The 13,204-nt window shown below is 41.8% G+C and overlaps 1 protein-coding gene across 2 annotated transcripts in view; it reads right to left on the bottom strand.

Moving 5' to 3' along the window:
* Nucleotides 1-13,204, bottom strand: part of ZNF423 (zinc finger protein 423) — a 214,364-nt gene that overhangs the window by 199,814 nt on the left and 1,346 nt on the right. The gene's annotated exons all lie outside the window — the stretch shown is intronic.

The following is a 13,204-nucleotide window of genomic DNA, read 5'->3' on the forward strand; positions in this document are numbered from 1 at the left end:
TGTTCTTTTCTTCTGGCAGCTCTGCGCATGCGCACACTGGGAACAGGCTCTAACTGTTCCTCTGCCTCACTGCTGTCTAGCTCCAAAGGCAGCTGAGAATTGTCAGACGGCCCTGGCCCGCTCTCTGCCTCCAACGCAGACCCCTCATCCGAGCCTTCCCCAGCCTCCAGGACTGGCCCATGTTCCTCCCCAACCTCCTCACTGCTGCCAGCTCTGCTGGCCACTGGCGGGCCACAACACAAGGTTGTCTTCCATCCCAGTGATGACTCTGGATGGGTGAGAAGGTATTCTTCCTGTGGGAGCAGTTCCTGAAGTTATGGGGTGGGGACACGAGTGAGCGCAATATCGCATGCGCTTGTGCTTTTGGCACCCGAGGCAAAAAAGGTTCACCATCACTGCCCTAGACAGAAGGAGAGGGAAACCCCACCACCACTCAAGAGCCATCTGTAAGCACAAAGGCAGAAAATTCAGTTCGATATGGAGTTGGAGAACAACGCTATGTTTCATTTAATTAGGATCAACAGAAGAGATAAACCTCACAGCTGGATGAATAACAACAACGTTTCAAAAATAATTCATGCCCAGGTAACAAAAGACAAAATTTAAATTACTTTCTTTTTTCCCCCTTTTTTTTTAAGGAACTTTACACATTGAGGTAGAACAATCGTCTGGAGGGTGGAGAGAAATATCTTAACACGTCATACACAATTAATTGAAGGCACTTAAGAAGACTCAACAACTGTAGCACTGTTTAGCGGCAGCGCTTGGTTTTCTAAGCAAATTGCACCCCCCAAAAAAGAGAGGCTCGGCTGGATTCGCAGGCTGCAATCGCCTATGGTTTGCTAAATTTAGCCCAAATGGTTAGTTAAACAAACAAGCCACCATTGGCTGGGTTCACATGATGTATTAAGCCCATGTTGGCAAAACTATGGCATACGTGCCAGAGGAAGTACGCAGAGCCCTCTCTGTGGGTACATGCACCATCGCCAGCTGCTCTTCCAGATTCTAGCTAGTCTTTGCAGGTGCCAGAGTGCCAGAAAACTACCTGAAAGCAGCCAGAAAAACAAGCTGTTTTTCAGGCCGTTTTCAGGCCATTTTTCGGATTATGGTCTGAAAAATGGCCTGAAAACGGCCCAGAAATGCCCTGAAAAATGCCCCCAAAACAGGCATGCATGCGCCAGCCATCTGGTCTTCGGGTTTCTGGTGCTCTGGCATGCACACGCATTCCAGTTTGGGCACTCGTTGGTGAAAAGGTTCGCCATTACTTTATTAAGCTATAAGCCGTGATTTGCACACCACAATAGCTGAGGTTGCACATGATGTTACCCCAAAGACAAAGACTTTGAACTTTGGAATCGAAGCTCTTGAACTGCTATGTTGTAGAGTTTCCAGGGAGGGAGGGAAGGAGGGAGATTGTGAGAAGGAAGAGTTTGTAGCCCCAGTTCATTCCCAAACATCAAGGCTGAAACTCATGCAGCGCAAGAGCATCTACGCAGCACCACCATGTCACATCAACAAACAGGATACTTACAGTATCTCCTCCTCTACTCAAATCTTTTACTATAAAATCCTTAATCATCCCCCATCTCTGGAGTTCTAATTATACGTTAAGATAAAGATTATAAAGCACAGAGGACGCGGACGATGAGGAGGTGGTACATTATTCATACTTTCTTTGGGGTACCTTTAATTGATAATAACAGAGTTGGAAGGGACCCTGGAGGTCTTCTGACCTTGGAGATCTTCTAGTCCAGGGGTCACCAACCTTTCGGACCTCAGGGACCACTATATTCGTAATTTTAAATCCCGCAGACCACTAATACGATTTTTTAAAAAAGATAAATAGTATTTAGTGCAATATTAAAAATGCAAATAATTTTTCTGCGGATCACCAAAATTTTCTCGGGGACCACCAGTGGTCCACCGACCACCAGTTGGTGACCACTGTTCTAATCCAACCCCTCTGATCAAGCAGGAAACCCTATACCATCCTGGACAAATGGCTATCCAACATCTTCTTAAAGACTTTCAGCCATGGGGCATTCACAACTTCTGGGGGCAAGTTGTCCCACTGATTAATTGTTCTCCCTGTCAGAATATTTCTCCTTAGTTCTAGGTTGCTTCTCTCCTTGGTTAGTTTCCATCCATCGCTTCTTGTCCTGCCTTCAGGTGCTTCTTGTTTTCATATCTTCCATGTGTTGTCCTCCAAAATGTCATTTAAAAATCTATTATTTGGGATCTGAAGGTGCCACCATTTCACTAGAATTAACTTGCCCCCAGTCTACCTTCCCCTTAATTGGTTTAATCCACTCTCAGGTCAAGAGCGGTGCTAACTGGGAATTGTGGGAGTTGAAATCCAACAGTTTTGCAAGACAACGGGGTCAACCCCACTGCATCCGCCCCCCCCAAAAAAAAGCTTACACTGTTCTACCTCCATCAAACAGGCAGACAGACGCGTCTGACAAACCAGGATAAGTCTACATTACTCAGTTGAGTCTTGTTTGGGTTGAGTCTTGTTGAGACAACCCCATATCAAGACTGGGCTCGCACACTATTTGAAGCGATGGTTTAACATTTAAACAATGTGGTTGTTGAAGAAACTATCATCGTTGGGTTCACACTAAGCCAATCAAGCAGACATAGCACATTGTAGCCGTTGAATGGATGACACAACAGTGCACCAAAACAAACAAGGAACATGAAATCTTAGCCCCATGTGATTTCCCCCCGCACCATATTTGGCAAGTAAAAGCCATTTTCAAACAGAGGGCCTTTTTTTTAATTATATAAATGCAACAAGAATCACCACGCACACAATAAAACGATGCAATTTATGTTCCCCTGGGATTATTCATTTTACTTATAGGTTAATTAAGTTTATATTCTATCCATCAGTCGGCTGAGACCAGAAGCTTCATTAGCCTCGCATCAACTCCTGTTACAAACCAGGAAAATGCGTTTACAAAACCATCTTCGTTTGTTTTCCTCTTTTTTTTTTTTTTTTGCCTCTACCCAACTGAAATGCGGCGCGAACATCTGTTTTCACTTCAAGACATTAATTTCCAATTATTGAAGAGAAACAAAATAAATCCTGACAAATTACTGGGAACTGTGGAATCTTTTTTTTTCTTTTTGTCTATTAGCTTAGAATAGTAATTTAGAAATCCCACAATTAACGTTCCCAATGAGGGGATTGTTCCACTAGATACTTGTTATTTAAGGCAATTTGGTGGTGACTGATGCTTTCTCTGCTACCGTCATTACACACAATTTTTATTTTATTTTTTTTAGAACAGAGGCAGGGTTAGGAGGGAGAAAGAAAAAGGCGAGGGGAAAAAGCATCTTCTGCTAGCAATTTGTTTCCAGAGCTTTTTCCCTTTTTCTTTCTCGGCAAGGTAAGGTGGGGGGAAAAAATAAACGTCTTGAATTGTATAAGCTTTGATTTATAAATTCACTAATTTACCCAAGGCAATTCCCTTCCTTTACCCCTACACATTTTTCTGCTATGCACCGCTTTAAAAAAAAACAAGAGGAATTATCTCAGGTACAGGAGAATTAAAAGCATGACACACACCAATCACAAATTCCAGTTACTAAGCTAGGAAGCTGCAGACTCTCTCTCTCTCCTGCCGTAAAAACCCCAAAGGAAAACTTCTCACAACTCTCGTTGGTAGCAGAAATAAAGACAATGGAACCTACACATCTGGAATTTCTTACCTAGCCTGTGAACAGCGCTGTCAATGGTCAGTGGGGAGCAGAAAAGTCCCTCCTCACCTCTGCTCCTATTTGCATTCCAAAACGAAACCTGTGTGGCCCATTCTCCAATTGCAAATTTAATCTACGAGGGTTCTCATTTCAGTCCCTGCAATCGCGACGCCCAAGGTATTTCATGTGCTGCGAATCTTTAAAAGTGGAAGAGACTGCTGAACCTTCAGTGAATATATATATATATATATATATATATATATATATATATATATATATATATATATATATATATATATATATATATATATATATATATATATATAATTTCAAATCCTATTTATTTATCAGCACAAATACAACACAAATATAAAAAGACAACATTAAAAATAAAAATATGGTTTTCTGCCTGGATGGTCTTCTGTAATGAGCCGAAGGACGAAAAGGGGGAGTAGTGAGCTCCCTCCCATATTTGGGCATACCAGGGGTTGTAACACAAATACATATATATATATATATGGAGACACACACACACACACACATATATATGTGTGTGTGTGTGTGTTGTATTTGTGCTGATAAATAACACAAATACATATATATGCAGGCAGATAGATGATAGATAGATAGATAGGTAGGTAGGTAGGTAGGTAGGTAGATAGATGATAGATAGATAGACAGACAGACAGACAGACAGACATGCAGACAGAAAGAGAAGTGGAACATTTTTCTAGTAGCTTCAATATTCTTAGCCATCAATTGCTAAGAGGATAGCCAGCAGGAAGAATGTGTGTGTGTGTGTGTGTGTGTGTGTGTGCGCGCGCGCTGATAAATAAATATTTATACCAGGGGTTGTAACACAAATATATATATATATATATATTTGGGCGGAAGAAGGGAAAAGATAAAAGACACTGTTACTTCCAGCGTCAACTCAGCTACTGTGCTTCGACATTGTATAATTGACTTTGCGAGCTGAACAACAGCAGTATAACAAAGAAAATGTCAGTATTTCTACAGAGCTAATCTATACCACTAGGAGGGCCTCCTGCTGTCAGTTAGAGCTGACAATACAATAGCTTTCAAAAGGATATTACGATCATGCTTTCATACTTGACATCAATCAAGACAAAAAGAAACTCTTTCCAGAAGACTTTTTTTTTGAAAAAAGAAGAAAAAGAAACCCACCAAAATCGGCCCGAAGCGACAGACAAAACACTGTTTTCTTTTACACGCAATCTGTTAATTGGAAAAGAGCAACAACGGATGACGTTTTGAGCATCATCATTATCATTACGGTGATTGCTTTGCGTTTATTGAAGCAGGAAAACCACCTAGGTTGACAGTTTTCAGATGCTATGGGCAACTCTGGGTGGGCTTTTTTTCCCCTTTTCTTTTTGGGAAGGATAAGCTGTAAATCAAACTTTCTATCAGCATATTTTGCCAAGGCTGCCCACCCCACCAAAAAAAACACATTAAAAACCCAAAATGATAATTCTGTTGTTCAAGCACAATGCCAAATCTGAGCTTTATTCTTTCACTTCCTTCCTTTCTTTCTTCCTTCCTTTTCGTTCCTCCCTCCTTCCTTCCCTCCTTTTCCTCCCTCCCTCCTTCTTCTTTCCTTCTTTCTTTCTTTCCTCCCTCTCTCCCTTCCTTCCTCTTCTTTCTCCTCTTCTGTTCTCTTCCCTTTCTATCTCTTCCTTCTCCTTCCTTTCTTCATTTTTTCTCTTCTGTTCTGTTCTCTTCCTTTTCCCTCTTCTCTTTCTTTTCTTCTTTCTTTCTTTCTTTTTTTCTTTCTTTCTTTCTGTCTTTCTGTCTGTCTCTTTCTTCTGTCTCTTTCTTCTTTCTTTTTTTCTTTCTTTCTTTCTTCTTTCTTTTTTTCTTTCTTCTGTAAAATAGTTGGGTTCCCAAGGTGTCATCCACACAAAACACTACTGCAACCTGAGATAGATATGTAAAGCTATATCTTGGATTTAAAACCAATTTATTCAATTTGATTTCTCTCCAACTCTACATATGGCAGTATTTTTTTGGGGGGGGGAGGGCGAAATGCAAGCAACATTCAATAAAATGGTTTTAATTGACTTTCATATTTAAGTAAGCTGCAATAGCCTCAAGCAATCAAGGATATGAATTCTGAAAAAGCCATTGGGAATAATATCAATGGCCTACAACATAAAATTGGGAAGATAATACAAACTCCAAAATGTGTTTTTTTTCCAGTGAAGACTCTATGGAGAGACATTTTGAGGTCTCAATTGATCCAGTAACTAGTCGGATCCAAAATTGCAACTGATTTTAATTACACCTTCCTTCAAGACACTTAAACTTTTGGTGTTCGTTTCGAAGAAAATTGTTAACATCATCAACAATTCATTATGCTATGGCTAGCTATCCAAATTCCTTTTTTTTAAAAAAAAAAAGGGGGGGGCAAACTATCACATAAACTGATAGTTATGCTGATAGCTATATTACATCTCTGCATGATGATTAAATGATGGTGACCAAGGTTGGATATAAGCTTGCAAATAAAAATTAATTGAAAAAAACCCTCTTTTTTAAAAAAATAATAATATATTGACAAAATATATCAACCTTATGTAGGGGGCGGGGGGGCGGGGAAGTATTCTACAAATGCCAACCTGAACTACAGAAATGTTGGAATATAAATTGAACAAACAAATAAATACACAAATGACACAATGTTAATGTAAGTCAACCCATTCAATTCAATTTCAAAACGTGATCCTAGTTGTCAACTGTTAATGGACAAGTATCAATTGGGCGATGGAAGTCAGTTCACGCAATTTTTAAAAGAAACTCCCTCTTATTATACCTATACCCAAACTGTAAAACTGACCCCCCCCAAAAAAATATTTTAAGCAATGTGAGAAGCCAGAAGTGTGCATCTGAAGCAACAATTGTAATTTAAAGCTATTTTCTCCTTGTCTTGGGTCAGAGTCCCTGTGACCTTAAATCTCCTTATTTATTGCATCTCAATTATTTCCATGGAAACCTGGACTGTGGCAACCAAATTAGGCTGCCAGCTGCCAAGTCTCAACATCACCTGAAAAAAATAATAAAGTTCTGAAGATTTATTTTCCTACCCACGATAGCCTGCCTTTCATAGAGGAACAGTATACTGCACAAACCAGAAAGAGGGCTGAGTATCCTCTCACATCCTGGACGTAAACTGCTTCAACTTCTCCCCTCAGGATGTCGCTATGGGGCATTGCATGCCCATAGGCCCAGGGACAACTTTTTCCCCAAGTCATCACATTGCAAAATTTGTAAGTCCTACAGCACTGACTTTCCCCCGTGTAGTAGTAGGCTGTATTGTTCTTATCCTTGTCATCTTTCCTATTACCGTCTGCTATTATGATTTATTGTTATTGGTACCTTATGATTTATGATCTATTATTTATCTCTGTTGTATCTACACCAAGAGCTAATGCACCAGACACAAAATCCTTGTGTGTCCAATAACCCTTCGCCAATAAATTCAATGCTATCCCATCCCACACTATTCTTATTCTTTTCTTATTCTATTTTGTTCCATTCTTTTTTAAATCTATCCTATCCCATCCTATCCCACCCTATTCCTATACTATCCTTAATCTAATCTACTCTACTCCGTTTTGTTCTCCTATCTAGGCCACTTCAGACAAATGGTTATCCAACTTCTTCTTAAAAACTTCAGTCTTTACAAAGATCCAACTGAAATTATTGTTGTTCACTTTTCCCCTTATTTCCTCTTCCCCTCAATTACTCCTGTCTTCCTTAGCAAACTTAACTTGGGTTGCAACGGTCCATAAAGCCATCCTGATAAGTTGACACACAGCTAAGAAGTTAAAACATACTTTCATACCTCTGTTTCATCTGAAGGGCTTGTTTTTTTTATAATATTTTCCACGCACATTTTATAATGAAAGTTCTGAACTCCCTGGGAGAAAATGTAAGGAAGCTTCTATTTTTTTTTATCTTTTCAAGATCCAGGTCCCTTATTCCTAAAATTCCAACTCTTACAATTCAAAGGAAGTTGCAAGGTTGTTGATTTTCTTCTTCTTAGTTTTTCCAGGGGGGGGGAACATTCCCCATGATTTCTAATAACTTGTTAGGGTTTTTTTTTTCCCACTAACAAATAAAATGAGAAAAAGTTTACGGATAGTTATGCTATCATGGATAGCAAGCCACTCAATGGAAGTGTGCAATTCATACAATCACGAAACAAACCACCTGGAAAACGATGTTCATTTTTGTAGGTTTCTTTTGTTCTTTGGGGGAGGGAAGAGAACAGTCCATGAACAAACTTTTCTTTTTTCAGTTTGGAAAATGATTGTGTAGTAGATAAAAGGAAGAGGAGAAAAAGGAAACCTTTAACAGGATATTTTGTTACAACTGTACTCCAGTTTCCAGCATTACGCACTTCCATCTTCCAAATATAGATATAGATATATATATATTGCAGCTTTGAAAAATGTAAGAAAGCTATTCTGCAAAGTAAAAACAGAAGTTACACACACAGAAGCATGTTTAATTATAATTGTTATTATATTTGTATGCCAACTACATCTCAATGGCTGTGAGCGGAATATAAACCACTTTTCCCACCCTCCAAAAATTCCACTTAAAATATACTGTTATGACACATTAGAGCAAAGGCAACATAGCCTATGTTTATTTATTCAGCCCAACAAGATTTACTCTGTAATATTTCTGTTTTCTGTCTCATGCACTGCAAAATATAAATCCGTTGTCTCAAAGTTGTTGCATCCAACGTGAAGACAGGCAAAGTTCAGTGAATCTTACTCCAGCACAATGTACATAGTACCAAGTTGCAACTCTATATGGACTTGTGTACTTACACACTGATAATGTTACCTAGTTGGATAAGGAAATGTCTGCAAGAAAACCACCAAGGTCAGAGAGCACCAAGGACCTTACAGATCAACTCTGAGATGCAAATATTCTCTTCTCTCAGTAGTATATCTACTTAGATGCTAAAGTATTTGTGAGTTTTTCTGAATCTTTATTCTGAACTCAATAGGATCCCCTTCCCAGTCCTAAACATCACTCAGTTGCTGGAATTGGGTATAACTAGTTTGATGAAAAGAAGGTCTAGGGGAGACATGATAGCAGTCTTCCAATATCTCAGGGGCTGCCACAAAGAAGAGGGAGTCAAGCTATTCTCCAAAGCACCTGAAGGCAGGACAAGAAGCAATGGGTGGAAATGAATCAAGGAGAGAAGCAACTTAGAACTAAGAAGAAATTTCCTGACAGTTAATAAACTTGCCTCCAGAAGTTGTGAATGCTCCAATATTGGAAGTTTTTAAGAAGATGTTGGATAACCATTTGCCTGAAGTGGTGTACGGTTTTCTGCCTAGGCAGGGGTTGGACTAGAAGACCTCCAAAGTCCCTTCCAACTCTGTTATTCTATTATATTCCACTCAGTTGCAAACTTTAGCAATGCAGCTATAAAAGTAACACACCCGGAGGCTAAATCCATTTGCACCACTCAAGGAGTACCTAACAAAGGTTCCATGTCACAGATGGGCATTCAGCTGTGTTACAGTTTCAGGTTAATATGGAAATTTGTTGAGAATGCTTCAATAGCAGCTTTTTCATGTCTGGATTTGAACTCTGGAACTAAACTGGAATTGGGGTTGGGTTGATTGGAGGGAGAACTATGAGCCAATGAGCGTCGTTATACCACAATCCACCATCTAGGTCTGTTGACATGTTCTTAGGATGGGATATCAACCCTCTTGAAATACCTTTACATCATTAGCCGCAGAGAGATGTCAGGTAGCCTGGTTAATAGCCAAACATAATTATACTTTCTTCCTCTGTTCCTAAAGCTTCCTAGGAGTGCAATTCAGTTGCTAGTTTAGTTATTCAATGCAACAACATCTGTCTTTGCAGACCAACTCTTAAGGTAAAGGTTCCCCTCGCACATATGTGCTAGTCGTTCCTGACTCTAGAGGGGGTGCTCATCTCCATTTCAAAGCCGAAGAGCCAGCACTGTCCAAAGATGTCTCCATGGTCATGTGGCTGGCATGACTAAATGCCGAAGGCGCACGTAACGCTGTTACCTTCCCACCAAAGATGGTCCCTATTTTTCTACTTGCACTTTTTACACACTTTCGAACTGTTAGGTTGGCAGAAGCTGGGACAAGTAACGGGAGCTCTCTCCTTTATGCGGTGCTAGGGATTCGAACCCCCAAACTGCCGTCCTTTCTGATCGACAAGCTCAGCGTCTTAGCCACTGAGCCATCACGTCCCTTAGACAAACTCTTAGTCTGGTACAATTACAAGACTTGTAATAAAATGATCTCATGATCCTCACATCTTAATTTTTCACAGTTTGGTCCAGTTATTTGATCCCTTGGGGGGGCGGACTACAATCCTATACATTTAGCAGACAGCTCTCCCACCCCCCAGCAAAAAGAAAGAGCTAAGGGATTAAGGAAAATGAAGAAATGTGAGTCAGAGACATTCGTTTTCAGCTTGCCACCCATTCTATTTTCTTTCCCTTGTCCATCTGTGGTTTTTTTTAAAATTATTATTATTCCATAAACGTTTAACCTTTTAGTTCAGGGGGAAAAATAAAATTAAAAATGTAGGATAGGACAGCAGATCTGCAGAAGCTGCATCACCAATCCCACCCTTTTTGAACGTGGGATGAAAAAAGGATTAAGACACTGACCATACAAACCCACTTGTAAAGAATGGTGGAGAAAACACTCAAAACAATCCACATTTGTTAGGATGTTTCTTCCTCTGTTAAGTAGGAAACACACATACACATGGCTACTTTGCTAAGGACACTCAAGTCCTTAAAATAGATGATGTGGGGAAATACAGGACAAGAACCTTTATTATTGATGGAACAAGAAGGTAAGACTTCCAAACAGACTGCATCATATACAGGAACCTACTTCCCAAATACAAACACAATTCTCCTGGTTTGTTAGGTTTTTTTTAGAAGATTGTTCAGATGAAAACCACTTGATAATCTTTAAGAAAAAGTTGTGGAGCAATTCTTTTTAATTCTCTACTAAGAAACACATGGAAAGAAAAGGGAAGAGGAAGAAGAGAAGGGAAGATTTCAGAATAGGTGAAAGGGGGGGGGGTTTCCAAATCGTAAAAACAAAATCATATTAACCTGCTCCCAGAGAAGACTAAAAACCTTCTGGTGGTAGCAATTTTAAGTTTAAAAAAAAGAGAGAGATGGAGAATAATAATCTTATTCTCCTGGCTACATCGAAACCATTTGCCATTAGCTGCCAACAGACAATCCCCAGACTGCCCTGGGGAGCAATGGGGTTTGCTTGGTCTGCAACTTACTATAAGGCTGCTTTTGTTAAAAGCAAATGTAACTTTCCTTTAGGGGTGAGAGGAGAGGGAACACACATCCCGGGGGCAAATTTCACAGAGGACGGACCTTGCGAGAGGTATGGATTTGGGAAAACAGGAGGATTTGGTTTCCACATCTGGCAAAATTAAGATGGAGAACCAGGAAAAGAGGCCCTTCAACTTGCTTCAGAGATCTGTTGAGGAGTCTTGCTCAAGCCAAGTGGGACGATGAGATCCCGGGAAGTCCATCTCAAAAATTCGCGAGTGTGGTCCAAATTAGAAGAATGGGATCCTTGGAACCAATTCCCAAGGAGCCGAGAAGCTCTCCGTTTCCTGACATGAGAAAACTTCCAAGCTGAACCCTGGAAGCATTTCTACCTTCTGTGGGATCTTTGATGCTCCTTGAGCTTGGTGGCTTTCTTGCAGGCATCCAAGCTGGGATGATGTTCCCTAGTTTGGTGAAGAAACATCTGCAAAGAAATCATGCTCCAAGAGCAGCAAGCACCCCACAGTTCAAGACTGAACTACAGCTATGGATGCCATTTCCACAGACCTCCAGAAAAATGACTCTGCAGCGAGCAGATGTATGGAAGTCCCTGCTCCCAATGCTGGACAGGAAACAATCCCATAGCTCTCAATGTTTTTGCTCCGGAGTTACAGCGACTGGGTGCCAAGTCGGAATAGGCTCTTGACTTCAACTGGCATTGTTGAAACTTCATCTCATGTCATGTCATGTGGCCGGCATGAGTAGATGCAGAAGGCGCACGGAACGCTGTTACCTTCCCACCAAAGGTGGTTCCTGTTTTTCTACTTGCACTTTTACATGCTTTCGAACTGCTAGCTTGGCAGAAGCTGGGACAAGTCACGGGAGCTCACTCTGTTACGCGGCGCTAGGGATTCCAACCACTGACCTCTCTGATCGACGAGCTCAGTGTTTTAGCTGCCGCATCCCCTTCAATCTCCAACTTAAAAAAAAATCCACCCCAGTCCTCCAGTAAGTTAGCCCTATTCCTTTCCAAAATAGTTTATGGATGGAAACCTCTTCTACAACCAGGCCTTAATGCTCTGCGTCTACCACTCCATTCCAACACATGAGGTAACTGGCTAGGAGCCACAGAAACAAGCCTCTGGAGAGCTTTTGTGGAGACCGACGGAATTGCTCAGGAGTAAGGTACTATATCAGAAGCCATCTCCAGTTATTATTTTTAAAAAATCTTTTGAAAGTTTGCAACAGGAATCAAGGCAGTCCGTTCCTTACAACCCCAGTTTGCCTGTGAGTAAATCCTCCCATTTCACTGTAAATCTGGGAAAGGGGAGGAAAGGAAGATTCCACAGCCTGTCAAACCCACCTCTGAAGCCTGAAATCAATAGGGCAGTAAATATTTGGGGCAGGGTTTTGATACACAGACACACACACACACCCTTTTCCCGATGTCAGTAGGCACAGCTTTTCAACCAGCAAGGCAGGTCAACAAAATGGGACTTTGCATCCAAAGCCTGGCTGCTTTTTTAAATTTATTTGGCGATTTTCTACTTGCTGGGGTACCCCTCCCTCTCTGCCTCCAACCGAGGAGATGCTGAAGAGCCAGCCTCGCGGTCCCTTGGAAGTTTCCTTAGCCACCCCACCCCCGTTCCCAGCGCGCTCCCTATGATTCACAGCTGGTGCAGGCAACCTGGATCTCTCCAGATGTTGGGGCCATCTCCCACAATCCCTTGCTATATCATCCACGCTGGCAGATGCTGGTAGAGGAGCCAGCGGTCCAAAACCACCCCGCCGGCGCTGGATGGCACAAGATTATTCCGACCCGAGGACGGTTTTCGGCTTGGACTCGCGCCCACCCGCCGACTTCCAGCAACGGGGTCACGCCTGGATGGAAGGCAAAGTGGGCCAGCCCTACTCTCCGGCGGCCACCCTTTCGCTCCAAACGCGGCGCTGGCCACCCTTTCTGGAACTCCGGCGGCGGCACCAGGAGCAGCAGAGCCAGAAAGGAGGGTGGGGATGATTTTGGGGAGGGGGGGTGGAGGGAAGAGTGTGGAGAAAGCGGATCGCCGTCCCCACCGCGGTGGCCCCAACCCCCGCTTGGTCACGAGGCAGAGGCGGGCGGACAGGCGGGCAGGCTGACGCTCACGGGGCCGCTTCCCG

Source organism: Natrix helvetica (genome assembly GCF_964273705.1).
Source record: "Natrix helvetica genome assembly, chromosome: 10".
In the NCBI taxonomy this organism is placed as follows: Eukaryota; Metazoa; Chordata; class Lepidosauria; order Squamata; family Natricidae; genus Natrix; species Natrix helvetica.